Source organism: Felis catus, chromosome A1 (assembly GCF_018350175.1).
Source record: "Felis catus isolate Fca126 chromosome A1, F.catus_Fca126_mat1.0, whole genome shotgun sequence".
Taxonomy (NCBI): domain Eukaryota; kingdom Metazoa; phylum Chordata; class Mammalia; order Carnivora; family Felidae; genus Felis; species Felis catus.
In genome coordinates, this window is record NC_058368.1 from 27,123,515 (window position 1) to 27,148,610 (window position 25,096).

Below are 25,096 nucleotides of genomic sequence, written 5' to 3' on the forward strand. Positions count from 1 at the left end.
CTACCCTGGATGAACAGGAGATAGGAAAAATCTTACAGAAATGAAGTCCCTAAGAGTGTGATGGAGTAATGCTTTACTGTGTTTGTAATGGTCATTTTTAGTATTTGTGTCAATGCACCTTACATTAATCCATAATAATGCAATAGCTATCACTTTTTAATGCTATTATGTGTGTTAGCTTTAATGGGAGCCTGCAAAGAGATGAAAATAGAAGGATTCCATGATGTGGTTTATGTTATAAATAAGAGCTTTTTTTTTTTTCCAGATGCAAGTATAGAGTTATACGGGTAGAAATAATCCTGCTTTGTGATCGCTTTGCCTTTTAGATGTGAACCTTAGGCTCTCATGTCCTCTAGAGGTTTGTCATCATTAGATGAGAAGCAGCAGCATTGGAAGGGTGGCGATGCTGCTTCTAGAAAGTGAATTGCACAGCCACACTAACGTAACTAAAACCCAGTGTGCATTCATTATAATGGAAATGCAAACTATTTATAAAAATATAAATAACGCAGAAGTGACTCTTTTATTAAATTAGAACCACTGGGTGGAGGAAATTTATGAAAATAATAAGGCCCTTTTAGGCTGTCAAACTGTTCAGCCACAAATGAGTTATTGCAAGCATAGTGAGTGTCTTACTCAAGGGTTAAAGAAAAAAAGAAAACTTTGTTCACAGATGTGCACAAATACACAGCGAGGGATGGTGACCACGTGCTTTGCTGAGCCCTAAGAGGAGCAGTATCTGTACGTATCAACCTGACCGTATGAAAGACAAAGAGACTGGGCACCGTGAAAGATCAAAGACTGGCCCGTGAATGGGAACTAGGCGCTTGCATTTCCTGAGTGCCCGCTCTGTGACAGCACTCTGCTGGGCACGCAGTGCCCGTTGTAGGTTGAGGAGAACCGAGAGTGTTGCATAGCCGAGTACCGGGCACAGATTAGAAGGGGTGGTTGCAAACCTTGTGGAAATTCCAGGGATAAAGGGAGGTGGGGAACCGACAGTAGGGACAGAGAAGAGGCCCGACAAGAAGGAATAATGAGCCAGTTTTGAAGACTCTGAGGATGCTGGGTTGTAGGCCACCTGTGCCTCAGTGGCTGCTAAAGGCAGTTTGATACTTGCCCAAAGCACATTTGCCATAACAGCAGGACTTTAGTTCACACATAGATGGGAAAAACAGGAAAAGATAAGGAAGTCGATTGACATCAGGGGTATTTCTGTCTATGTGTCTGTTGTTCTGTCCATCCATCTACCTGTCCATCCACCCATCTGTACATCTACCCAATTCAAGAAGGCAGAAGGCAAGTTCTTGGTTAACTTCTGTGATCAGTAGCCCTTAGTTTCTATGCCTCATTGTTTTCTAACTACCACTGTGCCTGTCATGTGGCCCAGGACAATGGCTGATGTTCCTAATGATGACCCTAAGTCACCAAAGAAATATTCTGTATGCCCTTTTAAAGAAGGTAGATACAAGTAAAATGTATTCTAGAAAGATTTCGATTCTTTTCATTAGACTGATGATTCCTGGAGGTAAGAAATAATCTCTTTTTCATCTTTCTATCCTTCGACACCTAGCACAATGTTTTTCACATAGAAGGTAAAATATTTGTGACACTGAATAGAATAGAAATAATTTAAGTTTTGTAGGAAAAAAAATGCATTATTTAAAATCCAGTATTCCTATTATCAGGGTACTCAACCAGAAATGGTATATCGTTCTAACCATACTCCTACCCATTCTCAACCCTCAAAATAAGATGATGTTTTCATGTACTGAATTAAGGACTCAGTTATAGAAGTGTCTTTGGTAATGAAAAGGATATGTTTCTATGAAGTTTTTCAGGAACATTGAACAGAGGAAGATATTGTAATGGTGGGGTCGCACGAAGGAGTTATTCTCTACCTTTCTGCATCAGAGGTGCCAGGCAGAGGCTCTCCTAGTCTTGCCTTTGCCTACGGGGTTCTCAGCTCAGTGACTTAGAAGCTGCTGGCCTTAAGCCCATGCAGTACCCTAAGCTCAAGGTGGGATTTAGCCAGATCAAAGTTAGGGGTGAGGACTGCAGATCTTTTATAAGACGCCTCTACCTGAATTTCTACCCAAGCCTAACATGCATCCTTGAAGAGACCAGATTATCCTTCATGAGAATCTACATCACATGGTAGAAAGAGCAGTAGGGTTTTTGTTTGTTTGTTTGTTTGTTTGCTTATTATGGGGGGGCAGAGAGAGAGAGGGACAGAGGATTTGAAGCAAGCTCTGGACTGACAGGAGAGAGCCCAATGTGGGGCTCAAACTCGTGAACTGTGAGATTGTGACTGAGCTGAGTCAGACACTTAACCAACCGAGCCCTGCGGGTGCCCCAAGAGCAGTAGGTTTTTGAGTCGGTGAACTAGGATGTCCGTGACCACATTTGCTCTCGCTGGTGGCAAGCACAAAGTTATGATCTTCCCTACAGAATTATTGGTCAGATCATATGAAAGAGTATGTTTGGTGGGTTTGAGGGATTTTAAAGCGCTATACACACATTAGTCCCCTCTGTGACCAGAGGATATATTAACTTATTACCAGCAATATTGGTAAGGAAGATCATAAAGAACATTTTACTAATAAGTTATATATAGTTACAGATTATTTAGAATATATTGATAACTCCAAGATAAGGAAAAAGAGGTGTCTTTTTTTTTTATAAGAGGGGAACTTTGCACAGTTGGTCCAATACCTTGACTTTATTATCCTTGTTACAAACTGTCCCATAGTCACAACAGAAATCTGCCCGCCTCCCTGGCATTCAGTAAGCTCACCAACACTCGAGTATTTACACTTAAACCTAGCTAAGATCCTACTAACACTTTTGAGTGGGTTAGCACAGTGTTCCCTTTCTAATAGCAGTGTTTTTACTTACCACAGAGCTATCCTTGGTGTAAGAGAGAGAAAAGCATTTTTCTTCTATAGCTCCTTGTCAGCTTGGGGTTTCTATCCGAATTCCTATTGAACTACTCCTAGAACCCTAAACAAACAAAACAGTTTCACGTTTTTTTTTTAATTTTTTTTTCAACGTTTATTTATTTTTGGGACAGAGAGAGACAGAGCATGAACGGGGGAGGGGCAGAGAGAGAGGGAGACACAGAATCGGAAACAGGCTCCAGGCTCTGAGCCATCAGCCCAGAGCCCTACGCGGGGCTCGAACTCACGGACCGCGAGATCGTGACCTGGCTGAAGTCGGACGCTTAACCGACTGCGCCACCCAGGCGCCCCAACAGTTTCACATTCTAAATAGTGTGTTTTATTTTTTATTTATTTATTTTTAATCTTTTTTTTCAATGTTTATTTATTTTTGGGCCAGAGACAGACAGGGCATGAACGGGGGAGGGGCAGAGAGAGAGGGAGACACAGAATCGGAAACAGGCTCCAGGCTCCGAGCCATCAGCCCAGAGCCCGACGCGGGGCTCGAACTCACGGACCGCGAGATCGTGACCTGGCTGAAGTCGGACGCTCAACCGACTGCGCCACCCAGGCGCCCCAATAGTGTGTTTTAAAGGGGCTCAAGCCTTTTCCTCCAATTTTATACATAGCACACCATGTCACCTGCAGCTTAACAACTTGTTTGAACAAGTTACAATAAAAATGAAAAACAACTGCATCATGCTTTTTTGCAGTTTACCGTTTGCCTTTTGTCCGTTGGAAGTCTTTCCAGAGATGAAGGTTCCCTGGCAATGCCTGTATCTTCTGCTCATGAACCGTGCGGGTGGAGTGGATGCAGCAGGCTCAGGGACATGGCCAGGCTTTTTTCACCCACAAATGTGTTTTTAGCAGTTCTGAAAATAGTGTTTTGGGGTTTTGGTGCTCTTTCAATCTGCTTGAGTATAGGAGATACAGTAAAATATTAATTCATTCAACAAATTTTTAGCTCCTGCAACGTGCCGAGCACTACAGGTCATGTGGAGAAAGCACTGAGCAAAGTAGACAAAATCTCTGCTTCATGAAGTTTTTTTTGGGGGGGGGGGCATATATTTTTAAGAAGAGAACGCTATACTAGTCATTTGGCTCCCAGGGGGAAGGATGGCCTAATTATCAGTGTCTAATTTGAGACTATCTGGAGCTAGGAAGAGCTGGGAGAGGTAGCCAATATACAGAATAAATAAATAGACTATGTAACGTGTCAGATGTGATATGTACTTCAGAGGATAATAAAGCAGGGAAGGGACAATAGGGAATGTTAGGGAGGGCTGCGATCATAAATACGGTGATCAGACGGAGCCTTGCGGAGATCGGAGTACTTGGGTCGGGGCCAGAGGAAGTGAGGGAGCAAACTTGCAAATACCTAGGAAAGCGGGTTCCAGGCAGAGGGAAATGAGGTCATGAAGTGAGAAGGCAACCGGCCACGTTGGAAGGGGAAGCACTGAGGCCCATGCGTCCAGACAAGAGTGAGCAGGGCTAGTGAGGGGGCAGGAGATGAAGTGATCGGGACCCACCCTGAGTCAGGCCTGCGGCGCACCGTAAGGATTTGCTCTTTCTCTGACGCCACGTGAGACCTGAGTGGGTCTCGACTCGAAAGGTGATGCGGCGTGACTGCACAGGGTAGCAAGACCCAGGCAGCTGCTGTCTCGAGAATAAATGGAATGAGGGCCAGACACTGGGAGAGTCTTTAGGAGCTCGTGTAATAGCCCAGGTGAGGGATGGTTGTGGTTTAGACCAGGGTGGTTAGATGCGGTCACATCCTGGAGTTAACTGTGTGCTAGTAACAACATGATTTGCTGGCTGATGGGATGTATCGTGGGACGGGAAGAGGTGAGTCAAAGAGGACTCCCAATGCTCCCAGTACAGAAGTCCGTCAGACCCGAGGTTTTGTGCTTTGTTTCGAGGTCAGACTCAGATTCTGTTTCTGCCTGTGTCCCTCCCTAGCTATTTGTTTTCCTTTGGATAAGGCCAAGTCTTGCCCATGGATGACAAGCCCCCTGAAGGTAGGGATACGATCTAAGCCTTCATACCATTATATTCCTAGTGCGTAACACAGAGCCTGCCACAGAATACTCTGTAAATATTTGTTGACTGAATGTTGTACCTTTCTCTATAGTCTGGTTTCCAAAACTGTGAAGTCTAAATAATAACACTAAGTTTAACAGATATTTTTTTTAAGTTTATTTATTTTGAGAGAGAGAGAGAGAGTGTGCGCGTGAACATGTGAGAGCTAGCCAAGCAAGCGGGGAAAGGACAGGGAGAGAGGGAGGGAAAGAGGGAGAGAGAGAATTCCAAGCAAGCTTTGTGGTCAGCTTGGAGTCCACTGCAGGGCTTGAACTCACAAACCCATGAGGCCGAAAACAAGAGCCGGCAAATTTGGTGGCAAATTTTCACCATTTTCATTAAGACGTTTTCACTAGGAGCGATATCTTAATGCAGAAATAGAAGACTTCCATGCATAAAAGCCATAAAATCCGAATTATTTTAACCGCATTGCGCAAATAGAAGGGATTTGTCTTATCCCTAGTATTAAAGTCGTGCAGAAGCAAGAGAAGCATCCCCTAGGAGCTTACCTTCTGCGCATAAATAGTACTTACCATGTTGACTGGTGTTTTACAATGGTGCCTACTCTAGGCGACTGCAGTCGTGTCAAAAGGAGATGAGCAGAGACTGAACAGTTTGAGAGACCATGCACTTCAGTTGTCATGGTAGCCAAGGGCTCCCAAATAGATCCTGTTCCCCTGCCCAGATGTTTAATGCTTGTGATAGCATGCCCTAAATGGTGACACAGCCAGATGTGAATGTATAATGTCATTTATTTTTATTTATTTATTTTTGTCCTTAACAGTTTAGAAAATCTTTTTAAAGCTCAGAGGTTGAATTTAGCTGAGAGTATGCAAGTGAGGATTCAGTAGAACATCTGTGTTTCTGAAGTCTGTGTTTTCAAGTCGTATATACCCCAATTGCCTTTCCAGATGAACTGATTAATTGCACGCATTCTGAAAAAGAATTCATAGAGCCCATTAATAAGGGCGTATCTGGTGATTGCGACTACGGAGCTTAAAACTGTCAATAGGAATCTTTTATTTTCCTGTCTCACGGCTTGGGTATCCATTCAGGCTACGGTAAAGAAGAAAACAGACCCTAATTTGCAAGTAGCTCCCGAAGTTGATTGTTTTAAGAAAAGACCTTGGCTGGAGCGCCTGGGTGGCTCAGTTGGTTGAGTTTCCAACTTCAGCGTAAGTCATGATCTCGTGGTCTGTGGGTTCGAGCCCCGCATCGGGCTGTGTGCTGACAGCTCCGAGCCTGGAGCCTGCTTCGGATTCTGTGTCTCCCTCTTTCTCTGCCCCTCCCCTGCTCATGCTCTGTCTCTGTCTCTCTCTCTCTCTCAAATAAGTAAACATTATAAAAAATTTAAAAAAAAAGGAAAGATCTTTGCCTTGATGATAGCTCTTCAATAAGTGAAATTTTATATGCATATTTTATAAATATATTTTATTTTCACTAGAGTTGTATTTTTATTTTATTTATTTATTTATTTATTTATTTATTTATTTATTTATTTATTTTTAAATTATTTTTAATGTTTTATTTTTGAGACAGAGAGAGACAGAGCGTGAGTAGGGGAGGGACAGAGAAGGAGCGAGACACAGAATCCGAAGCAGGCTCCAGGCTCTGAGCTGTCAGCACAGGGCCCGATGTGGGGCTCGAACTCACAAACCGCGAGATCATGACCTGAGCCGAAGTCGGACACTCAACCGACTGAGCCACCCAGGCGCCCCTGTATTTTTATTTTATACAAGAAAGCTAATGTTAGCCTATATTTTCCTATGAAAATACCTCTGATGAAGGTAAAAAGGTGTAGCCTGCCCTTGCCCTTGACCCAGTGACCCTATAAAGGAATGTTAACTGAGGGCCATAATACACGTTAAAAAGAGCAGTTAGCTCTTCTCGAGAAAGAAAAATTCTAACGTCCAATTAATCTGTGTGAAGAACAATGAACATAAAAGTCTAATACATGGAAGAAATAAAATATTTATTGCAGTTATATATATATTTTTTCTGGTGACCGGAGGGCAAAAGAAAAGGAGGGAGAGTAAGTTGTTGTTGTTGTTGCTGTTGTTGTTGTTGTTGTTTCAGTAAGGGAATCAGAGTCAGATAATCAAGGAGAAACTGAAGAGGAGACAACTGTAAATAATGTCCTACTGGGCACTACTCTGTAAGACTCCGTTCTTCTCAGACCTTTGCTCCTTTGGGCCCCAGTGTTCCAAGGCACTCAATAGCAACATAAATCCTGTCCCCTGAGTCCCATTCTGGCCTGGAATTGCTCCTCTCCCCTGTCTGCAGCACCACTTTTCCCCCAGCTGTGGGTCCAGCCCCAAGAGGGTGGGGTGTCTCAGAGGCATCTGAGGTCCACGTCCCCCACCTATCTGCTCTCCGCCCACCTTCCTGATGGATCACCCGAGCTCTTCTTCCATCCACAGCTCCTTTTGAGACAACTGCCTCAAAAGGAAGTGCCTCTGAGGTAAATCTTTTTTTTACCTGCCTTTTGGATCTGCACGGAGTTCACCCTGATGATCTCCCTAAGCGAGAGTTGTCCTTTTAGGACAGTGCAGATCAACAGGAACTTTCTGCAATAGCAGAAACGTTCTGTGTTTGTGCTGCCCAGCGTGGTAGCTGAGAGCCTCTTGGGGCTACTTAGATTTAAATTAAATAAGATGAAATAAAAATAAACATTCAGTTCTTCAGTGACACTACCCACGTTTCGAGTGCTCCATAGCCACATGTGGCTAATGGCCACCACATTGGAGAGTAGCTTTAGAGTTTTAGAGGCAATCCTGGGTCTGGTAGGAATGGGCCGATGCTGGTACCCCACCGTGCTCAGCCCCAGAGAACTCTGGTCTCAGAGGAAAACCATGGTGCACGCAGACGTACAGCGGCTGCCCATCCCCGCAGCGGTTTCTGTTGAAGGGAAACGGGCACCTCCGTGAACACCACATGTGCGCCATTTCCCAATGAGTAGTGCTTTAATCTTCAGTATGAGATTTGGAGTCAGGCCTGAGTTTGAATGTTGGCTCTACTAATAGATAGGTGTGGGACCATGGGCAGTCATCTAAATCCTCCCAACACTTGTTTCTTCATCTGTAAAATGGACATACTAACCCCCTACTGCCCAAGGTCGTGATGAAAATCCAGTGAGATAGGAAACGGAGGGCAGGACAGTGCCTGGCATATCCTAACCGCCTACTATATAAGCCAAAGATAAGATGCTGTGGGTCCTGTGTCAACCTCAGCCCCCTCTTCCTACAACTTAAACAAAAAAAACTAATTAGCCTTTTGAACGAAAGTACTAAATAAACAAAAGGAGGATTCAGGAATTGTTGCTACATTGCCTATCTTTTTCAAACACTTGATGAATAGTGTGTGTGTGTGTGTGTGTGTGTGTGTGTGTGTGTGTACAGCTTAATCTATATTCATACTGTTAACACCAGACAGGTGCAGTCTAGCTTCTTCTCACATGAGAAGAAGTACATGACCTCTGTCTGTGGACCCAAGCCAGCTGCCATTTTCACCACTGCCATTCCCACTCGCAGACAGTCAAGGAACTGTGCCACACTTCCGGATACTTCATTCCAGGTTGCAAAGAGAGGAGAGATGTCTGAAGGAGCAGATTATGTAGTGCATCTTGGGAGAATTTCTTCTGCCCTCTTTCTCTGCAATGCCACACGCTTTCATCCACCCAAGCACAAATGGGGCATGGTGTGGATGGGGCTCTGTGATAGCGAATAGGTCACGTCAAGGCACAACCACTGGCCGACCTTGCAGAGGACAGGACGACTGGACACCAGTCCAAAAACCCAAGTGGATTCGCCCAGCTGAAATGCCAGTTTCAGTGTACGTTTCAACTCGCTCAGCTTCCTCTGTGCAAAATAGGTCATTGATTTGACAATAGGAGGAGGAAGAGTTAAGAAAACTAATATTTACTCAGCATCCTTGCTATGAATTGGGTTTTAAATAGTCCAAGACCTCCTCCTGAGAGAAGGCTGATGAATTGTTTCAGTCGGGGTCGGCAGCAGAATTACAAATCCAAGTGGGTCCTCGTGGGTGAGGTGCCCCCCCCCGACACTGATTCCTGCTGAGTGGGGAACACTCTCTGTAGCAGGTCCTCATTTCTCTTCACCTCCCAGGTGAACTTTGCAGGGCTTCTTGTTCTGTTTTATTTTAAGGTTTTCTTTACAGGCAGGGAACCAGGAGAGCAAAGATGGGGAATTTGCAGCTACCCCAGATATGGAAGGGGCCTCCTCCTGCAATCTTAGACTCCTACTCTCCCCACTCACCCAATCCCTGAAGAATTTTCAGACCCCATCAGGAGGTAAGGCTAAGGAATCATTTCTTCATTTTGGTCCCTCGCCCTGGATGTGTGTACTCCTGAGCATGTGTTTTGGGCAAAACAGTAGAATCTCCTTGTTGCCAATGAAATAAGTCCACAAAAGCTACAGGGAGATAAATAAACTTCCTGGAAGTTGCTCTAGGACATAGTCTCTATCAGACCCTAGATTGTTACTCTCCTCTAAAATAACTATTAGCAAAAATTTTATACTAGCAATTCTTGGAATTAGTTGGCTTTTATTCTGTTAATGTATGAAACTCTAGCCAAATATTGTTACTGAATAACTATTATGATAGCTACTGATGTTTCTTGAAAACTTTGATGATACAGAATATTAAATAAAACTTCAGCAGTTTCTGAAATTGTTTTTGTATGATTACCTGGCAAAAAAAAAAAATCATTACTAGCAACTTCTACTGAAGATCGATTTTCAGAATGCTAAATAACCATTGGCTTCATCAGATCCAAATTTGACTTTAGGAGAGTTTATGATAAACATTAGTGTTTCCAGGACCTGTGCACCTCTGTGCACCACAGAGGAGGCTAGCACTCTGACAGATATCAATGCATAAGTTGACTTAGTTGAATCATGTAGGCTGTCTTTGGCAAAAGTCTTATTAATTTCTTCCTTTTTTTTCCCCTTCCTTCCTTCCTTCCTTCCTTCCTTCCTTCCTTCCTTCCTTCCTTCCTTCCTCCCTTCCATAATATATTTCATTTAGATTGTATTTGCAGAAAAATATATAACAATAAGTTTTGCATTCTGATAATCCAACAAAACTAATTTTGATTAATATAAATCACATACTAATTAATATTGATATCCTAGTAAATACTAAAGTTAATCAAGCATAAATCAAATGACCTTGTTCTTAATGTTTTTTCCCCCTAGTATTTCTTTTTCCATTCTGTGTCTGTTTTTATTTTAAAAAGTACAACGATAGTTTTATTTTAAAGCATCTATGAATAAGACCACATGAATGTTCCCATAAAGTGATCACACATTTTTTTTTACCCATCCCCAATGCTCAAGATTTTAAATTACTGCATGTACTGAGTTATGTTTTAAAGACCGAGTGTTTTAGGAAAACATTGATTAGCTGACCTCCAGTAACAAAAGTTTTGAATTCAGAAGTCACTATGTCTATTATTTTTTTTTTTTGATGCTTACTTATTTATCTTTGAGAGAGAAAGAGAGAGCACAGCAGGGGAGGGGCTGAGCAAGAGGGAGACAGAGAATCCAAAGCAGGCTCCAGGCTCTGAGCTGTCAGCACAAAGACTGCTGCGGGGCTCAAACTTACTAACTGCCAGATCATGACCTGAGCCGAAGTCAGATGCTTAACCGACTGAGCCAGCCGCCCAGGTGGCCCCCAGAAGTCACTATGTTTAAATGGTAATCAAATTACAAGAAGTTGGACTGGTACACTTTCTTGAAGTCCTTGTACATTTTATATCCAGTCGAAAAGATGTTCACGTCACATTTTTTGCCACCAAGATAAATGACTACAAACTTACCGACCATACACCATAAAAAATGTATACGAGAGTGTTGTGGTAATTAGGAGTAATTAGCCTTCTCGAAGCAGCTCCAAGAAGCTGTTTGAAGTGGTCTGAAGGCCAATCCTGTAGTCCCCTCCACTGGGAGCCAGGTGTAGGGGCGGCTGCTGAGGGAAGGTGCCTCTGGGCAGATGGGCAGGTGATGGGGAAGGCTTCAAAGCCTAAGCTGGTCTTTTGACTTCAAAGATTCCCTTGGAACAGTTACCTCAAACTTTTATTAGCACAAACCATGATTATCACATAATCCTTTGGCAAGATTCGTGGGTGGAACCTGTTAGATGTGCCTTTAAGGATGAGAGGAGACACAGGTGGGAGGGAACGAGAGACACATCTCCTCAGGACCCCGGATTTGGTCAGAGTTTGCTCACTCCTTTCCCCAGTGCTCTTTTTAGAATTTTAATGAAATATTTCGTACATACAATCAAAAATACATAACATATATTTACATTATGAAAAAAGAATGAAACAGTATTTGTGTGTGTGCCACTCAGCTGAAGAAATGGAACATCAGCAAGAAATCGAACACCTCCTATGTCCCCTTCACCACTTTTCCTCTCGCCTCTCTCTCCCATCAAAACACTCTTTTGTGATGACAATGTTCTGGCTTAGGGTTTTGCTACACATGCATGCATCTGTACACAACAGATTATGTTACATAAGTTTATATTGAGTCATACTCTATTTTGTTTTTCTTTAACTCATTATTTTTCTGAGATGTATCCACGTTGATTAGCGTAGCTACAATTCATTAATTTTCACTGCTGTGAAATAGTCTGTTGTATGACTATTCCAAAAGTTTTTGATCTTTGGATGGACTTCATTTGAGTTCCTCATAGTTGGATTTTCTTTCTTTGCTTCTTTTTTCCTTTTTTTTTTTGCTTTTACAAACAATGATGCTGCTAAGACCTTTGACCTTTCTCAAGTCAGATTCATATGTGTAAGTGTTCCTCTGGGAAATAGACTTAATCGATCGAAATGATTAGTCAGTGGCTATGTACATCTTCAAATGTAATGCCAAATTGTTCTCTAAAGTGGTTGTACAAATTTAAATTCCCAGTAGTTGTCCGTGCTCTGCATTCTTGTCAGCATCTGGAAACTACAGGTTTTCTAATCCCTTCCACCTCGCCAATCTTGGGTATTAACTGGTATCTCATGGTTTGCATTTATATTTCTCTAGTTACTATTTGAGCATCTGTTCTTAAGTTTAATGGTAATTTGTGTTTCTTCCTCTTTGAAATGTCTGCTTGAATTTGTGTTTCTTCCTCCTCGACTGTCTGTTTCCGACATTTGCCTGTTTCTCTGTTGGGTTATTTATCTTTTGATCAAGAGGCATTCTTTTTATATCCCAAACTAACGATCTTTGTGGGTTTTACCTTCACCAAGTTTGTGTGTTAACCCTTCACTTTCTTTATGGTACCTTTGGATAAAGAAACTCTTGATTATGATGTATTTCTTGTCATTTTCTATCGTCCGTGTCTCATAACCTCACTTCCACATGTTCCGTGTTCTTTGCCACATTGCACTATAATCTGGCTTGGTCCCTCAAGTCTGTCTTCTGGGTTTTTCCTTCGGGTTGTGTTCTCATTTGTGGCGTCAAGTATCCCTGAGTTTTTAATGTAAAATTTTTCTTTTTAATCTCTAAAAACCGTCTATTTTTACATCTGATGGAATGTCTTTTGATAGTATTATTATTATTATTTTTTTGCTCCTGAGAAATGTTTTCTTTTTTATGTCTTTAGACATTTGGAACATAACTCTTTTACGTTCCATGTGAGATAATGCTAACATTTGAGGCCACTGAGGTTTTAAACCTCTGATTTAACGGTGCTTCTGACTAGTGCCTGTGCTGGCTTGGGTCCTTATCTTCATTTTGTAATAGTTGATTATGAGCTCATATTTGGCGGAACTTAATCTGTGGGAACGATGAGGAATGATATTAAGTGCTATGGAATGAATTATGTGCCCCCCATTCATGTGTTTAAGTTCTAACTCCCAATGTGACTGTACCTGGAGATAGGATCTTTAGGAGGTAGTTAAGACTCCTTGGTATTAAAGGTAGGACCCTAACCAGGTAGGACTGTAGCCTTATAAAAAGGAAGGAGAGATCTCTGTCTCTCTCCTCACCATGTGATGACACAATGAAATGGCAGCTATCTGCAAGCCAGGAAAAGACTCGTCACCAGAACCTGACCATCCTGACATCCTGATCTCAGATTTCCAGATTCTAGACCTGTGAGAACATGAATTTTCGTTGTTTAAGCCACCCAGTCTGTGGTACTTTTGTTATGGAGCCTGAGATGACTAAAGCATTAATGATGCTGGTTTTTCTCCAGAACAGACTTGCCTGTTCTTCAGCTGGGCATCAGAGAGTGCTTTAGGACAGCTTTTATTTAGTTATTTGGCCTGCGGTTTTCCCGACAGCCGAAGTAGTCTAAATTTGAACACCACACCCATGTGAGATCTAGTCTCTTGGTATAGATTTTAAGGGAAGACTATTATTTATTATATTCATGATTACATTTTTTATCCCGGGAACAGGCAGGACAGGTAGACTTTCTATCTGTTTCCTCTGAGACAGGTTGTTAGCTTCCAGTGCTCACACACACTGAGAGCGAGGTTTCTTTTTAAAAAAAATTTTTTTTTCAACGTTTATTTATTTTTGGGACAGAGAGAGACAGAGCATGAATGGGGGAGGGGCAGAGAGAGAGGGAGACACAGAATTGGAAACAGGCTCCAGGCTCCAAGCCATCAGCTCAGAGCCTGACGCGGGGCTCGAACTCACGGACTGCGAGATCATGACCTGGCTGAAGTCGGACGCTTAACCGACTGCGCCACCCATGCGCCCCGAGAGCGAGGTTTCTTCAAGTACAAGTTGAATTTAGGAGTCTCTGGGTTAATAGCCCTCTTTTTCTCCCATTAATATATAAACTCTGGGTCCCTGGTTTAGTCAGTTGTCCTCAGGGAAGCTTTAGCTTCAGGGTTTTCTTACCATTATGATTTTAGTTTGTGGGTCCCAGTTTTTGTTAGCTTCCCTTGTTTTCTAGAGAACTCTGCCATGTGTTTATATGTAAGCTTGTTATAATTTATCCAACATGTAGGTGTTTTTGACAGGGTAGCTCTCCTGAATATTTAGTCCAACAACAGTTGGAAATACAAGTCTGACACAGTGCTTTTTGCCTCAAAAATACCACTTTCTCTTCACATATTGGGCAAGTGCACGATGTTAAGATACACTGAGACTTGAGTATTGGAAACAACCGTGTTTAAATCTCATTTGTTGGTTTTAAGATTTTACAATGTGTGTCTGGGGCTGAGCTAGAGTGAGCAAGACCTTCCATCCACACATCTGCATCACTAAAGTACCCCAGTTTTTATCATGTACTTGTTCAAGATTCTGATTAGCATTTCCACTGTAGGAACAAAATCTCAAAACAGGCACCATCAGTCTGTTGGGCCGATGAGGAAACTATAGCTCAGAAACCCTAGGAAAGGGGGACAAATAAGACTTTCAGCTTCAAATTTTCCACTTTCTCTACACTGGAGTGCTAGCTCCTTTTCTACAGGTTGTACTGGTCCCCATTACAGCTTTGTATTTTGATCTTATTTTTTTAAGTGTAGTGTGGATTTCTCAGCCATACTCACAAGAGAGGAAGGAGGATAAGGTGTAAACATTACAGAGTGTGATTACTAATTGCCAGAGTGTGAATAAAAGAAATGCAGATCTAGAGGGGTAATGTGACTTTTTTTTTTTGATCTGATAGTGAACAAATGAGCTAAGATTGTGATCCAGATTTTTCCACTGCAAATCCACTCATTTATACATGTTGTTTTAATGAGATAATATTAAATCTGTCTTTAAAGTATGTCAAAAAATTTTTTGAGAGTGCACACTTCAACTTTAGCACATCAGTGTGAAAAAGTAAAATGAACTAATTTACTTAAATTAATAGAAACATACATAATCTTCATTGAGATTTTTTTTCCCCAGGAGCCAATTAGAAATGAAATATTTTGTTTATCTTGTCCCATTTTACTTCAGAAACGTAATTTGCGCTTCTATTTCCATTGCTTTATCAGAAAGGCAGATTAACTTAAAAAGCATCCTCTGTTCTCAACTGTGTCTTTCTCATTGTAGATTTAAAAGGAAAAATGCACAGAAGTTAATGGAATCAGAGGCTAGTCCCTGAAACCATTTCCACATGGTCAGTCTAAATCATTATTTCTAGTGTTTATGGCTTCTAAAATGAAGTATAGCTTCTAAACTGACAATTAAAGAATAGCGTGTATGTTTTTTTTTTTAATTTTGAATTAAATCGTTACCCAGATAAATATAACAACATATGTTTAAAAATGAAGAAAACGGCTACAGAACTTTGGGAGGCTTTGATTTGAGTCTAATGGTTCCAATTATAGATTGGAACATCAAGTCAAGATGAGCTATACTGCCAGTGCATTAGGCAGTTCTTTCTAGAAGTGTGAGGTTTTTGTATTTCTGGGGAAAAAAATACTGATAGATTATCCTAGCCATCATAAAGAATGGAATTGACAGGTAAGTATTCTGCAGGTAAAAAGCCATTCTCACCCTGTCACTCAGGGATATGAGTCAGCAATATAGGGCTGTTATCCAAAAGAAGAACACGATCTGGGGTTGCATTAACCATAATGTAACACACAAGAATCATAAAATAATCCACTCACAGTGTTCAGCGTTGATAAAGCCCATATTTGAGTCTAATTTTCATCTCCATATTTTAAACATAATATCAGGAAATTGGAGATGGGCAAGAGTAAAGAAACGAAATGATTTGAAAGTACAAAAACTTTCTTGGCCGAAAACTGGAAGTGGAATTCTTTATAACTGAGAAGGGAGAGCAAAGGGGTAGCATGAGAGTGGTTTTGAGTCACTCTTCATCTGTAGCAGAATTGGGACTGATAGGGGCCTCTTGTCCTAAGCGTGCCTTTCAGGGTGAAGTTCTTAACTAGAAGCAATGGCCATGATGCCAGGGCTGGTTGTTCTAGTAGCAGTTCTCAAACCTAGCGCCTACTCCTTGAAAGTAGAGGAGTATGTTGTCTTACTGGGTTAATTCTCACAGTAATTCCAAAGTCAAATATGAGCCAAAACTAGGAGAAAGATAGAGCCTTATCTTTATGCTAGTGGTCATGAGAAGGCAAAACTTGTCCCTGCTGTTTGTTGAGAGTGAGGGCCGGGCTAGGCATTGTGGAGAAAGAAATGGAGAGGTCCCAGCCTTTAAGGAGCTCACTCTCAAGAGATTGCCAACACAGTTGATTAGTATTGAAAGATATGTAGAAGCTTGCCAGTTAGACAGGTGCTAAGAGACCATTATTCAGAGTGAAGATTAAGTATCATGTTTGCATGGAATGCTGGGTGGGCACCAAGTTTGGACAGAGGGCAGAGATTAAAATTGGATGGTTAGGTGGGTGTCACAATATGAAGGCACTTTACCAGATAAATAAACTTATTGTCACTCTGTTGTCAACAGTGAGCCATGTGACTTGAGACAATCATATTTTTGTCTTATAAGGATCTTCTGGGGACAGTTTAAAGTCTGACATTGCCCAACTTAGAGATGGGGGAGGCAGTGGCCTGAGGAGACACAGGAAGACCCGCAAAGACTCACAATGCATTTCCTTCTTGGAGAGTACCCATGGAGATAAGAACAGATGGGGTGGAAGGGCCGTAAAGAATTTAGGAGGAAGAATCAATAGGTCTTGGAAAGTTATATGGCAGAGTAGTAATTGAGAGAATTGGTGGTGTTAGTATCTTATTGTTGCTGTGACAGATTACTACAAACTTTGTGGCTTAAAATAATAACAAAATTGTTATCTTACAATTCTGGAGGTAGTAAGTCTCAAATGGGTTTCTTTGGGTTGAATCAAGGAATCAGCATGGCAAGGCTATACTCCCTCCGGACACTCTAGAGGAGAATCGTCCTTGCTTCCTCCAGCTTGTAGGGGCTCTTTATATTCTTTGCTTCATGGTTCCCTTCAAGCTTCAAAACCAGCAATGGCCAGTCAAGTGTTCCTCACAAAATCACTCTAACATTGACTCTTGGAAGTGCTTTTGTGACTACCTTGATCTACCTGGATCCACTTGGATAATCTTAAGACCCTCAATTAAGTTATATCTGCAAACATTTTGCCATATAAGGTAACATAACCAAAGGTTCTGGATATTAGGGTGTGGACATCTTTGGAAGACCATCCTTCTTCAGCTTCTCTCAGTTTGGAGGGAGAAAGTGAGTACACAACTGAGTACACACACACACACACACACACACACACACACACACACTGGAATATTACTCAGCAATCAAAAAGAGTGAAATCTTGCCATTTACGATGACATGGATAGAGCTAGAGTGTATTATGCTAAGCAAGATAAATCAGAGAAAGACAAATACCATATGATTTCACTCATATGTGGAATTTAAGAAACAAAACAGGTGAACATAGGGGAAGGGAAAAAGAAGAGAAGGAGGCAAATCATAAGAGACTCTTTTTATTTTATTTTATTTTATTTTATTTTATTTTATTTTATTTTATTTTATTTTATTTTATTTTATTTTATTTTATTTTTTTATTGATTTTTGGGACAGAGAGAGACAGAGCATGAACGGGGGAGGGGCAGAGAGAGAGGGAGACACAGAATCGGAAACAGGCTCCAGGCTCCGAGCCATCAGCCCAGAGCCTGACGCGGGGCTCGAACTCACGGACCGCGAGATCGTGACCTGGCTGAAGTCGGACGCTCAACCGACTGCGCCACCCAGGCGCCCCAAGAGACTCTTAATGAAAGAGAAAAAACTGAGGGTTGCTCAGGAGGGGAGGTGAATGAGGGATGGGCTAAATGGGCAATATGTATTAAGGAGGACACATGTTGTGATGAGCACTGGGTGTTGTCTGTAAATGATGAATCACTAAATTCTGCTGCTGAAACCAATATTACCCTATATGTTAACTAACTCGAATTTAAAATAAAAACTTGAAACAAAAGAAAAACAACAACAAAAAGTGAGTGTAGTTTATGCGTATGAGGCTGATAAGCTGGGGACACATAGGTATATGATTTTTACCTGGAGATAGATTTTGATTTAAGACTTTGATCTTCATTTAGTGTTGAAGCCGTGAATAGTAGTGAGCTCTGAAATGGCAAAGTGTGCGGTGTGGGAATGAATTAAGAGCGGAGTATGGGGGCCTGATGATCACTGAGATATCAGGGCAGATGGAGGAGTTGCGGAGACGAAGGGGCATCAGAGAAATAGGAAAACCAGGGACAGATGTCTCAAACACCTGAGAAGGGCACATTCTAAGCGAGGGATGGGGCAACATGAGGAGGATGAAAAAAAAAAAAAACTGCTAGATTTCCCTCCCAGAAAGTGTCAACTATGTCAACTTCTTTGTTTGACGTGGTCTTAAAATAAACTGTAGCTTTTGTACTTGGGACGAACCAGAAATTTGTCATTTCATTGGACTTCATTGCTTTTGAAATTATACCCAGAATAACAGGTTTATATCGAAAGTCCAGGCCTCAAGAAGCGTTATCAACACTGGTGGGAATGTGGCCTTTTTGTGCCATTTGAGCTTGATGTCAGTTTCTCACGTTAAATCCCATAGTCTCTGCCCTGTTTAATATTCCGTTCTTCGCAAACCTTCTGGTGCAATTTTGATAGGACTGTTGACCCTGCTGCGCATAACAAATTACACACACGCTTTGAAACTTGACACGATGACTGTCTCACAGGCTTGTACATTTTCAGTGAAATTTTAGAACACAGGTTAATGTTTGAAATTCGTGGAAATGAAACATGAAAAGGATGCATATGTGTAGTGGGGTGTGTGTGTGTGTGTATGTGTGTGTGTGTGTGTGTGTGTGTGTGTGTGTGTGTGTGTGTGTGAAGTACTTGCTTCCAAACCAACAACCTAATGAGACCAACGATTCCATCCTGACTCCATGTCCTGCACTGATGCTTTCTAGCTTCTAGCTGCTTTTTGGCTCCTGCAAAGGCTGTTACCGTCAGCTTACTGGCTGGCTGAGGGTAATTAGAGTTTCTCAGTCTGGAGCCGGAGTGAATTTCATGCTGCCATGATTCCGGCTGCAGGATGATAGTGGGGCTGGCGTGGGTACTGCCTCGCTGATGTTCAGATTCTAACTTTTTATTCCACACACATGCAGTAACATTTTAAGGAAAGCCATTACTCCTAAGTCTTCAACTTGCTTTTGCTTTCATATCTTGGATTTTTGTGTTGTTACACCGAAACATGAAAGTGTATAAAGATCTGTAGTTCCGATCTTGCATTGATCAGAACACAGAGATGCATGGGCGCTTCCCCTCAAAAAAGTTTCTAGACTGATAGGAGAAGTAGTGCTTTGCACAGATACCTGTAATACAGGGCAGGCTGCGATAAGTGCTTGCATGAGAGAAGGAAAAACTTTTCAGTTCAGTAAAAAAGAGAGCTCAGAGCCTACAGTCTGCTTCAGATTCTGTGTCTCACTCTCTCTGCCCCTCCCTTGCTTGCTCTCTCTCTCTCTCTCTCTCTGTCAAAAATAAATAAACATTAAAAAAATTTTTAAGCTAAAAAAAAAGAAGTTTCTGATTGTGAGGAGAATCAAGGGAGCTTTTCTTATGAGTTAATGTTTAAATTTGGTTTTGACGGGTGGATAGGATATTCAGAACTGGGAGCAGGTTTGGGCTCATGACATTTCAAACACCGATGCAAACTTGGCAGAAGTCAAGAGATAGGATATGGCATACGTATGCGGGAGACTGAACAGCAAGGTCGTTGGAGTGGTGGCATTAATGTGGAAATGAAAACTATCATACTCTAAAAGGCATTGAATATCATAGTGAGGGATTTGGTGCTACCAGAATTTTTTCTTAAATGTTTGATCTTGTTATTTTTTAAATTTTTTTTCTTACACGCCTCAAATAAATTCCATTTGGCCAGGTACATTATTATTTAAATCAGATTCTATTTGTCAATATTTAGTTTAGGATTTTTGCATTGCTGTTCCTGAGTTTGCTCTATAATTTTCTTTTTGGTGCAGCCTGTCAGGTTTTAGGCTCAATGTTACTATTGCTTCATAAACTCTGGAAGAGTTTTAAATGGTATTGGAATTAACCTGTGTTTTAAAGGTTTGGCATGTTGTGCCATGAACCCATCCAGGCTGTGTGTGTGTGTGTGTGTGTGTGTGTGTGTGTGTGTCCATAGTTTTGGTGGCAACTATTTAACAACTTCCTTCATTTAAATGGTAATTGTCTAATGCCATCTTCTCTCTCTTCTGGAAGCAGTTTGGCATGCCATATGTTCCATAAATTATTTCTGTCATCTAAGTTTTGAAATTTATTTGCACAAACTAGTCTGTTATGATCTTTAAAATATCCTTTATATTGGCATTATTTTCCTCTTATTAAGTTTCTGGTTTTGTATAATTGTATCAGCCTTCTTTCTCATTCCCCACCCCCCCAACCCGATCTGATTAGCCAACAGTGTAAGTACTAGCCTTTTGGTTTATTTATTAATCCTCTACTCTTCTTTCTTCCAATTAATTTGTACTATGTATATCAATTCCTTTTTCTGCTTTGTGTAGTTTTTGTTTCCTTTAACTTCCTAACTTGAATGCTTAATGGAATTTTTATTCTTCCTTGTTTATTAATAAACTAAGTCTGTGAATTTTCCTTTGAGCACTACTTTAGCTATCCCATGAATTTTTTTATAAGTTGCTTTCTAGATGCTTTCCTTTTTTTGACCCTAGAAGTATGGGACAGATTTAAAATTTTCAGAACACAGAGCATATTTTTTCCTAGTGTTGTGAGTAATTGATAGTTTTATTGCATTATAATAAAAGAATGTTTCCTATACTTCCCTGTTTTGGGGAGTGTTTTGTGGGTTTTATTTGTGGCATAATAGATTGTTGAATTTTGTGCTTGTTTGACAGATTTGGAAAGGAAAGATATGTTCTCTCTAGGGTGCAGATATGATCCATATTACCTAGACCTTACCATTTTAATTGTGGTATTCAGATCTTATGTGCCATTATGTATTGTGTGTATGTGTGTGTGCACTTGATTTATCATGAACAGAAAGAGAAAGTTTTCTGTCCTTAATCTGTTTCTATATTTTTCTACATTTTCTCCTTGCTCCCCCTCAAATGTGACATTTTAGGTGGGGCAGTTCTTCATGGTGAATGGCTGTCCTGTGCATTGCAGAATATTTAGCATTTTCATCTCCCGCCTAGTAAAGGCCAGTGGGGTCCTCCAGTTCACTGTGACAACCAAATACACCCACTAAAATACTAGGGACATTATCATTTAGAATCACTTCAGGTTGGAAAATAATGCTTTTTATTTATTTTTTTATTTTTTTTTAATTTTTTTTTTATTTTTTTTCAACGTTTATTTATTTTTGGGACAGAGAGAGACAGAGCATGAACGGGGGAGGGGCAGAGAGAGAGGGAGACACAGAATCGGAAACAGGCTCCAGGCTCTGAGCTATCAGCCCAGAGCCTGACGCGGGGCTCGAACTCACGGACCGCGAGATCGTGACCTGGCTGAAGTCGGACGCTTAACCGACTGCGCCACCCAGGCGCCCCAAGGTTGGAAAATAATGCTTTTTAAACTTTTCCCTTCCATCTATGGGATAGTTCTATATGACTTGTGAGAAAAGTTAAGATTTTTTAAAAACTCTTTTTTTAATTGTGTCTGAAAGAAATTGTTTTTTTCTTTTTCTTTTTCTTTTTTTCTCCTCTCTGGGGATTGGCTGAAACCATCATGAAATAGTGATGCCAGAAGGAGCCATGAAGAATCAGAGATTACTAAAATTGCTTGGGTCAAGACTTTCCCCTTCCAATATTGTGCTCTGTGTTTGGGTACAAGAGACTACAAGGTCTGTCAAATAAACTAACTCTTCCAATAACCTTAAAATAAATCTATATATCATATTTCAACACAGAGTTCTAACTTTTATTATCATCTGCCACAATCAATCTCCCAAAGGGCAAGCCATATTAAATTGACAAGTTCTTGAGTGTAAATATGGCATGCTAAATAACATATATACTTTAAATTGAAAACTTGTCAAGATTCTCAAATAAACTCCTAAGGACTCAAGCAAGTCTCTGTGTATACAGCATACACACACACACACACACACACACACACACACACACACACACAGAGACGATCAGCATGCCATTGAGAAAGAGTGGAATCTTACCTATAAAAATACACTCTGAAGTTCTTTGAACTTAAGATGAGCTAACTAAAATTTGTGTGCAAACAGTGTGGGAGGAATAGAATAATTTCAAAGCAACTTTTGGCTAGCTCATCAGAATTTCAAAGAATCCCCTCCCCCCACCACAATGTGTGTACAGGATTTGAAACAGCTTAGCTGAGGCTAACACACACTGACATCAAAGTCCTTTGTAGGGTGGCTGAAAATGACTTTCACTGCTATGGAAAGGAGAATAAGAGTATTTTTAGATATTCACCTGAGCATACAGGAACTGTTCTTGGTGCAGCTATTCTGGTCAGCACTTGAATAGACCTCGCAGAGAAGCTGCTCCAAATCTACCACTGGTGAGAATTAAGTTATACTATATTCGTTGAATGCTCATAACAGTACTTATTGGTGCTAAAAGTGTCCATTGTTTACAAACAACAACAACAACAACAACAAAAGCTGAAGGTTAACGGACTAAACACACACAGACTGCTAATTTGCAGTCTATCAGAGTAAAATAAAACTCCATTTCACATAAAATTAATGCAGAATGCCATTTAATTGATCTTTTCTGGTGTGGCAGGTGACTTAGGGTTTTCTGTATCTCAGTGATGTGAGTATTCCAGGTTATATCCAGATACCACAAATTTGGAAGAAGCCCATGGATTCATTCTTTGACTCTGAGCCTGGGTTTAGATTTTCAGGTCTCCCCTTCCTTTAAGAAGACCCAGTCACCACCTCACGTCCCCCTGCATACATAGTTTTTGATGCCCACCCCCACCCTCTGTGCTAGTCCTGTTGGTGACCCTCTGAAAGAACCCCTGGGAGCTACCCTTCCCTATGCTAAGGCCTCTTTGGGAGAGGTCGGCTTGTTCCCAGTTTCCTATCCCTCTATCTGTAATCAAGATATGGGCTTCTTTGGACTTGGATATATTTAAATTTAACTCTCCCATTAAGAACTGTAGTGTTTTTCTTTTCTTTTTTTTCTGGCTCATTTGCAGCTTCTCTCTTTTAGGCTTATTCTTAGTTTTCTTTAATATGAGGCTACTAGGCAAGCCTAACTTTTTGTGTCTCCAAGAACATCTGAGCTCCAGTTCCCATGTTTATCTACTCCTAATTCAATGTAGTCTCATGAGGAGATCAGGAACGTAGATGTCAGTGGTCAGAGGTCAACAGGAAGTTCCCCATGTACCAAGAAGAGATTGACTCTCTTGTGAAAATAGTACAAATACATGTCCTGGATACAGGAGGCTGACATGCTCCTCATTTTTGCATTTGGGAATTGTGCTATATACTTCTTAATTTCAGTGTAGAGTGTTAGTCATGACCTTAGGATCATAGGGTTGGAAGAGTAGGAAGGGCGATATTAAAACTTAAAAGTAAATGACTTTATGATGCATAAATCCTCTCTTCAGTATCTCAATCAAGTAGATACTTAAGTCTCTGTTTGAACACTTCTGGGTACAGATAACTCGCTCCGAAAACCATCTAAGGTTGGAAAATCCTACATTTTGTTAAACCACCATTCTTTTCTCTGTGACTTCAATCCATTGTGGAATTTACATTTAGTGAGTACTTAGTAGGTCCCAGGCACTATCCTATATACTTTTAGTCTTCAAAAAACCCTATGACATAGCTAATATTAATAACTTAATTTTACCAGTGAGGAAAACAAGTTATAGAAAGGTTAAACAGCTTATACAATGCCACACAACTAGAAATAAAAACTGAAGGAACTAGGACTCCTATCTAGGCCGTAGGATCTCTCACCCAGTGCTATTCATTGACCCTACAATATTCAAAATCTAGTATAATCTCTAGAATAGACGAAATTAATAAGCATTTTTCAGTGATAAAGTTTTCTAAATCATTGGAGAGAGGAGATGGGATGTGGAATTAAGTCAGGGAATGATATTTGGATTTCTTGTTTATTCATTCATCAAATGTACCCACTAAGGTGTGGCACCCTTAGAGATGCCGCAGATAAAGCAGTGAATGAGGTATACCAGTCGTGCCCCAATGGAGCTTACATTCTAGAGAGGGGAGGCAGATGGAAGCAGATAGTGAACCAGAAAGTATCAGATAATGATCAGAGGGAAACCAAGCAAGGTAATATGGTTGTAACTGTTGAGTGATTCTACTTTCGATAGGAGGCATTCTACTTTCTGAGGAGGTAACATTTGATCTGAGAACAGATATTTGGTATTTACATTTATTTTATTATTTAGAATTAGAAATGTGAGCTTTCCAATGTATCAAAAATTGTGGTAATAAAATAAAATCCTCCTACAACATGAACATAATACATTTTCCCCAACTTACCTCTTTTCCTTTATCCACAATATAGTGGGTTTGAGTCAGCTCTGAGTGGAGATAGCTGTTATTGATATTCCCAGGTTATATTTAAATCTTTCCCAAGCAGAAGAGAAGCCAGGGGGGTCTCATGTACTTTGATGTCTATCCTGTGATTTTAATGACTTCTCAGTGTTCCTTCTAAATTATGTTTAGGTCTGTACATCTTCTTTGTGTCAGAAGCCAGATGGTTTCAAATGACTGTCCTGTGTAATCAGACAAACTCTGAGCAAAACTAGTTGTTGTTGTTTTTTTTTTATTTCTTCTCTTTCCTGTCTGTAATTATATATTACATGTGCATTTGATTGGATCACATAGAGAGTCAATGTCAGTTTCTGGTTTCCATTTCCCTTTCTCTGTAGTTTCCCATTTTAAGCAGCTCTTTATTCCATAGGTTCTGTGACTGTGGGTAATTACAGTAGCTGTGACTTTAAGGATTAAGGCTTTCCTCTGTAAGGACTATCAATTAGAATAGGGACATGGAAGCAGACAGCCGTCAGTCCACAGAGAATGCCAGGAGTTTCAAGAGTTATCTAGAGGTGCCATAAGTGTTTGTGCTTTCTGTCTGGAATACATCTCCTTACAGAGTTTACATGTGTGTGTGTTTGTG

General features: G+C 40.8%; 1 protein-coding gene across 16 annotated transcripts in view; it reads left to right on the forward strand.

Annotated features, from left to right (window-relative positions):
• The window catches only part of ENOX1 (ecto-NOX disulfide-thiol exchanger 1), a 579,959-nt gene that overhangs the window by 169,039 nt on the left and 385,824 nt on the right, over nucleotides 1-25,096 (forward strand). The gene's annotated exons all lie outside the window — the stretch shown is intronic.